Source organism: Callionymus lyra, chromosome 9 (assembly GCF_982586985.1).
Source record: "Callionymus lyra chromosome 9, fCalLyr1.hap1.1, whole genome shotgun sequence".
Classification (NCBI taxonomy): Eukaryota; Metazoa; Chordata; class Actinopteri; order Syngnathiformes; family Callionymidae; genus Callionymus; species Callionymus lyra.
In genome coordinates this window covers 9,530,948-9,537,220 of record NC_141826.1, presented here as the reverse complement: position 1 = coordinate 9,537,220, position 6,273 = coordinate 9,530,948, and positions in this window count along the sequence as shown.

Sequence of the window (6,273 nt, the reverse complement as noted above, 5' to 3'; positions counted from 1 at the left end):
GAATCGCATGCATGACATCCACTCTCCTGCTGCGCCCCCCATTTGCCGGTTCTCCTGTCCTCCATCTCCCTGTAGGTGATGCTGACCTGCTTCATTAGTTTTTGCTATTTTTATTACCTGCTGCTGAATCAGACGAGGGAAGGCATGTGTCTTCCTTTTTTACCTGCATGATCTGCTGTATGTTCCTGTAGGTCAGGGCGGAATCAAATCCTTGTCCTCTAGCATGTTGCTGTCATGTCTACAAGAAAGGTCGAGCATCAAACCAATCAATGGTTTACAGTGTATTTCAAGGGGACCGAAGAATTGGAATTGCTTTTGTCTAATCCCGTGCTACGCTGATCCCCCGTGAGGGTCTCTGTCATTGTGTTTCTTTGTTTATGGCGTTTCATAGCTAACGAGTCGGAGGCAGGTAGCCAGTATTTTTTCACCTCAGTTCAAAGAACGCTCTGTCTCACACACACACACACACACACTCGTGGGTTTATCACTATGATGACACTCTGTGGGATTATACAGAGACAGAAACGAGCGAGGTTTATCAGTGTCAAGCCCACAGGAGTGCATGCGAACACACACTTTGAAAGGCTAATCCTCCAAAGAGAACGGGTGAGGAAGAAACATAAACACTGACTGATTTGACAACATGAGCTTTTCCCGGCGTTCTTATTGCCCACTTCACCCAGCTTTAATTTCACTGTCTTGAAGGTGATTGATTCTGAAGTGCACTTGGAGAATTGACATGAACTATGACTTTTGAACCTGATATTGTGAAACATTTCTCTGTGAAGTAAAGACTATTCCCTTCTTATGGTAATGGTTGTTTTTTTCTCTATGAGGAAAACAACTATTACCTAATGCATTTTTGTTTTTTTCTTCAAGGAAAACAAATATGCATTTCTGTCTTTTTTTTTGTTTTTGCCATTAAAAATAAGATGAATTGTCGTCTAAATGTAGATTGGATTATGAAATTCTTCTTGAATCAAATTGTTTTTGTCCACCTCTGCTCTAGCTGAAAGCCTTCACCCACATAGTAATACACAAACTTTCATACTAATTATCATTAATTGTTAATAGAATTTTAAGTTGGGATCTGCGCTACATATTGTAGTTTTGTTTTCTGTAGTTCTTATATTCCATTTTGTCCAAGGCAGCTGTGTAGGGAAGGTAATGTGTCATGATACAGTACAGTGTTTCATTTAGAAAGGCCACTAGATGCTAAATTAGAGACAAACATAAAGCAGAAAGTGTCATAATCTTAATAGAATAACTATTTGTTCTTTCTTTGATTTTTTTTTTTGTAGCTTGAAGTCAGATCTCGAACCTGACCGCTAAGGAGATATATTTGTCAACTAAGAGGCTTGGAAAGTAGAAGTTCAGGAATGTGCACTGCCAGCACGATTGTACTATTTTAAACAATATATATATAAAAAAAATCCTTTTCAGTGCAGCCATATTAATAAACTTTACCTGAATAATTACCTGAAATATGACATAAAATTCCCATTTAATGCCGTTTTTGTCTAATAAAACACAGCTTATGTTCCTTGAATAGCACATTTTTTCTGGTCCTGCAGTCCAACATTGTAAAATAACTTATGCTAACTAGAGGGACAGGGGAGGAATTTTAAATGCGCAACCATCACAAACTGCGTTGATACATGCAATTGGCGCTCGCCATATGCCGTATCTATGAATGTCTCCAATATAATGCTCAGATACGTTTATTTGCCTTTGTTTTTCACATTCTGGCCGATGTCTTTAACCATTAAAGTTTAATGTTTGTAAGGGTCTTATTTAGTTTTGCTGATTGGAAATAGAATCGCAGTGAAAAGGCAAAGCTTGAGGCAAATAATGAGCCTCTACAAACTATGTCACATCTCCATTGAGGCTGAGAGACTTTTAAAACTAAAGGAAATAAGGTGGACTTTTACAACAAAGTAACGGAGGTTTGTGTGGCGAAGGAAAGATGCATGGACTTTATTTACAGATAACATTTAGACCAAAATAGGTTTTATTTCAATCGTATAAAAAAGAGATGAGAAAAATAAAAATAAAAATAGAATATTAAAAAACTACATTTTGGCCTTAAATGAAATTTTATTTGTTTTTCTCACGCTTATGTTGACCCATTTAATACTCAATATATACTTTTTACCATAATAAACATTGTTCCGGTTTGCGTCAATCTAGCCAATCACGGAAGGCCTCACTCAATATTAACCAATCAGCAGTAAAAAAAGGCGGGTCTATCTCTCATTACAGCACCACTAGTCTAACGCCGTTGCTCGTGTTTCGTTACTCTTGAGCCAATCTTAAATCTGGAGAGTTCTCGCTAAATTTTACGGTAAATTCCCCAAATGCCATTGCCTTGGAGAAAATAAACGCCCGGCTTTCAAATTAAGAGCATTGAATCAGTTGCGTCTTCCTTGTAATCCTTTACTATCATGGTCATACTCTGTACTGTTTAAATCCCATTGAATCAGTTGCGTCTTCCTTGTAATCCCTTACTATCATGGTCATACTCTATACTGTTTAAATCCATGTTTGCTAATCCTTTTAAATTATTTATGAGATCATTCATCTCAACGAATTTTGATTTTTCAGCCAATTGAAAGGTCTGAGATCATTAAATATGGCAGGTTAAATATAATATTTCAGCTATGACTCTTATGTCAATGTCAAAGTTTACAGGTTTATGAAGCTAGAAATTAATATTTATCCACAATCGATGACTTCCATAGATCTAGAGGATGTAGACTAATATCCCACAAAATATTACAAAAATCCAATATAGACTTCTTGAGAAATTATGAATTAAATCATATACTTTTTAAACTTCATGTGTGTGTGAAGAATGCGAGCATGAGATATGAAATAACCAGTAGTTACCCTTTTGGGTTTATGTACTAAATCTGACACCAACCATGAACCTCACTGTACGTCACTGGCTAATAATACATTTTTAAAAGTACTATATAAACCTAGAAGTTATTTTTAAATGCATCTGATAATTGTGACATTATTATACTGACAGAAAAAAGGGGGTTAAATGAGCCTCTTTTGATAGTTTACACAACTCTGGAGTTTTAATGAAATGTGTTGCATGTCCTACCTTCACTCTTGCATGAATACAACATTAATCCAGAACCTAAACTCCAACCCATGCTTCATCTCAAATGTCCTGTCTGCACAGGATTTTCTTCATCTTTCTATCCCTGTGAGCAAATGTGCTCCTCATAACTACAAGAACACACACACACACACACACACACACACACACACACACACACACACACACACACACACACACACACACACACACACACACACACACACACACACACACACACACACACACAGCCTCAGCCAGTTCCCTCTTTGCGATAACTCCTACAAAACGCCTGTCATCCTTACTCAGTCATACACAAGCAGGGAGTCAGCGCGAGCCGATGGATCAATTTAGGGGAGAAAAGCTGTGGCATTCTTCAAATGTAATGGGCTTTGATGTCGACGCTGAGCTGCATTACAGAGCCCTGCTGAAACCACCGAAACCTCTTTTCATCTGCTGCCTCCGATGCTGAGGACGCCGGCTGACTTCTGCCGCTACACTGGCTCCTCTCTTAGTGATGGATATTCACCCCAACTTTCAGCCAGCATCATTTATTTCCTTTCATCTGTATTGATTCCTTCTTTCTCGGTGTACATCTGGTTCCCCCGGCGGACGCTGACCTCTCTTCTGACCCTTTCTGACCTCTCTTCTGACCCTTGGTTTTAATGGGGAGATGATCATTTGGAGCTTGGGTGAGAGTGGCTCAACTGTTTCACTTCCATTTGTTCTTTCTGGTGAACTGGTGGGTTCTCTTGGGTACTACTATGGCTACAGTCTGCCCCCTAGTGGACAGTTCTATCACAAAGTTTTAATTGTCTGAGAAACTTTTTTTAAATCGTTTTTCACTAACCAAGGGACCACTTACATTTTTTTTTTGTCTAGATGGTCTTTACCAGGGGTGTCCAACCTTATATCAAAACGGACCACATTTTATCAGGGTTTTCTCAATCAGAACTTCAAAATATAAGCTCATACCAGACAGAAAAAAAAACAATATTTAAATGTTAGGGTATGAGCGTTTAAGCTGATGGGTTGAACTTTGTACTTTTGTAAAGAAAGAAAGAAGACAATGGTTTCATTTTGGTGGTGTTCTATAGTTTCTGTCCTTTCATCTCAATATATGCAAATATCTTTCGAAGGTTTTTGTCCCTTGACTAGTATAATCTTACCACTGCTAATAAAAAGTAGTAAAAACTAGAGCACTTTTTCATAAAACTAAATATAGCTGATTCTGGGGCAGCAGCTATTGAAAAACTTAAAGACAAATTATAAATACATAAATCAAAATATATAATATTTAACTTCATTATCAATGAACAATGGCTTTCGTTTTGACTGAAATCGTTTTAGTCAACAATGCAAATTGAAATGCTCAAAAAACTCAAAAACTTTTAAGTATTTATTTGCTTAAGGTATTCATTTTTTTGTATATAAAAAAGGAAACACTACCTTCAATTTCACTATGTTTTATTTATTAAAAAAGTATTTTTAGGAATAGGTTTTAAGCAATATATCCAACTTCCAATGAGAAAACCTCGACAACTGAAATTTAAAATTAAGTCTTCGATAATTTGAGGCAGAAAAACGATTTTCCGTTATTTATTTTTCATCAAGTAATAGAATAAATTGTGTAGTTGTTTTAACACTAGTTCAATTATTATAATAAATGATCTCTTTTGTAACTGGTGTGATAGTTTTAAATGCTTTCCCTTCCTCTTTCATGCAAACTTTGCTGTCAAAACAATTCCTGAACAATGGAAGATGTTGTATTGAAATAAATGTTTGCTTTGTATTTGTAAATGTATGTAAAATGAGCTCCTTGGCAGAGGTGTAGTCTGTCTCAGTGCTTTTCTAGCTGTCCTCTTTACTTTTTATTATCTCTCATCGGTGTATACTTAAGCTTAAAGGGTATTTTTCTAACAGCATGCGTGGCGTTATCATGAAATTTAAGACTTGAAAAACACAACATGTGCGTTTCTACCTCTTCACCTGAGGGGACATATGCAGTAAGAGTTCCATCATATGTTGTGCAGTGCTTAAAAAGACATTTTTAGAAAGATGAGAGAAAAACATGAACTTCACCTGCGTAAAAGGCAAAATCCGAGGCGACAGCTGAGTTGGTGTCATAGCTCACAGTCAGCCCACGTACCGAAAAAGCCTTCACAAGGGGATGTACTTTCTGAAGAGCCTCCAGTAGTTCTTTCTGATGTTGTACTTTGGTTCTAGGAGAAAAAAAAGTCTTACTCAAATCCTTAGTGGTTTTACCAGAGAGCAGTCAGTTTATCACCAAAGGGCTCTTTCTTCACTTCTCTCACAGATTGAACTTGTGTTTTGTAGTGTTTTGGTCCCATTTGTCTTTTTAAAATAGGTTTAGACGAGAGTGACTGTAAGGCTGCACTCCATCACATATTACTGATGTGCAATACCTGGAACTTTCATTGTGTCATGTTGCTTCTGTCTACTCATTTTTATCAAACTTTTCTATGCAAATATGTAACTGATAGGCAGTTAAAATTAGGCCTTATTTCAAATCATATTTGTTTTATTATTATATGGTCCTTTATGGTTTAGAGTTGGGTTTTGTGAGAGCGTGTGTTGAATTTCTTTTTTTATTATGCAAATATTCACAGCATTTGTTCATTTTTGTGTAATTAAACTTCCTGCCGCTAGATGGCAGCAGTCGTTACGTCCTCCGCAGCTAAAAGAATAATGAAATCTTGCAAGATCCTGGAGATGACTGAGGATGAGAGGATGCAGTCGACTCCAGCAGCTTCTGAAGGTGAAATCTGGGAATATTTTGGTTTAAAAACAAATTAAATCTGTTACGATTTGTCAAGAGTTATGCAGTCTGTAAATTCAGCAACACCAGAGTCAAGTACTCAACGATACTACAAATATATCTTTGTTGCTGCAATATATTGTATAGTTGGCCCTGTGTTGTTATGTATAGTGTCACCATATTTCCTGTCAATACACAACCTTAATATATATATTTATTTATTGTTAATTTATATAGTTTTTCGGCAATACATTTGTTCATCACGGATATCAGTAGGTGACGCAGTGGAGTCAAAATTGAGTTACTGTCCAAAAATGTTTAGAAGAGCAGTAACATCTTCTATAAATATATTGTAGAATAACAAATCTTGAAAACCCAAATCTTT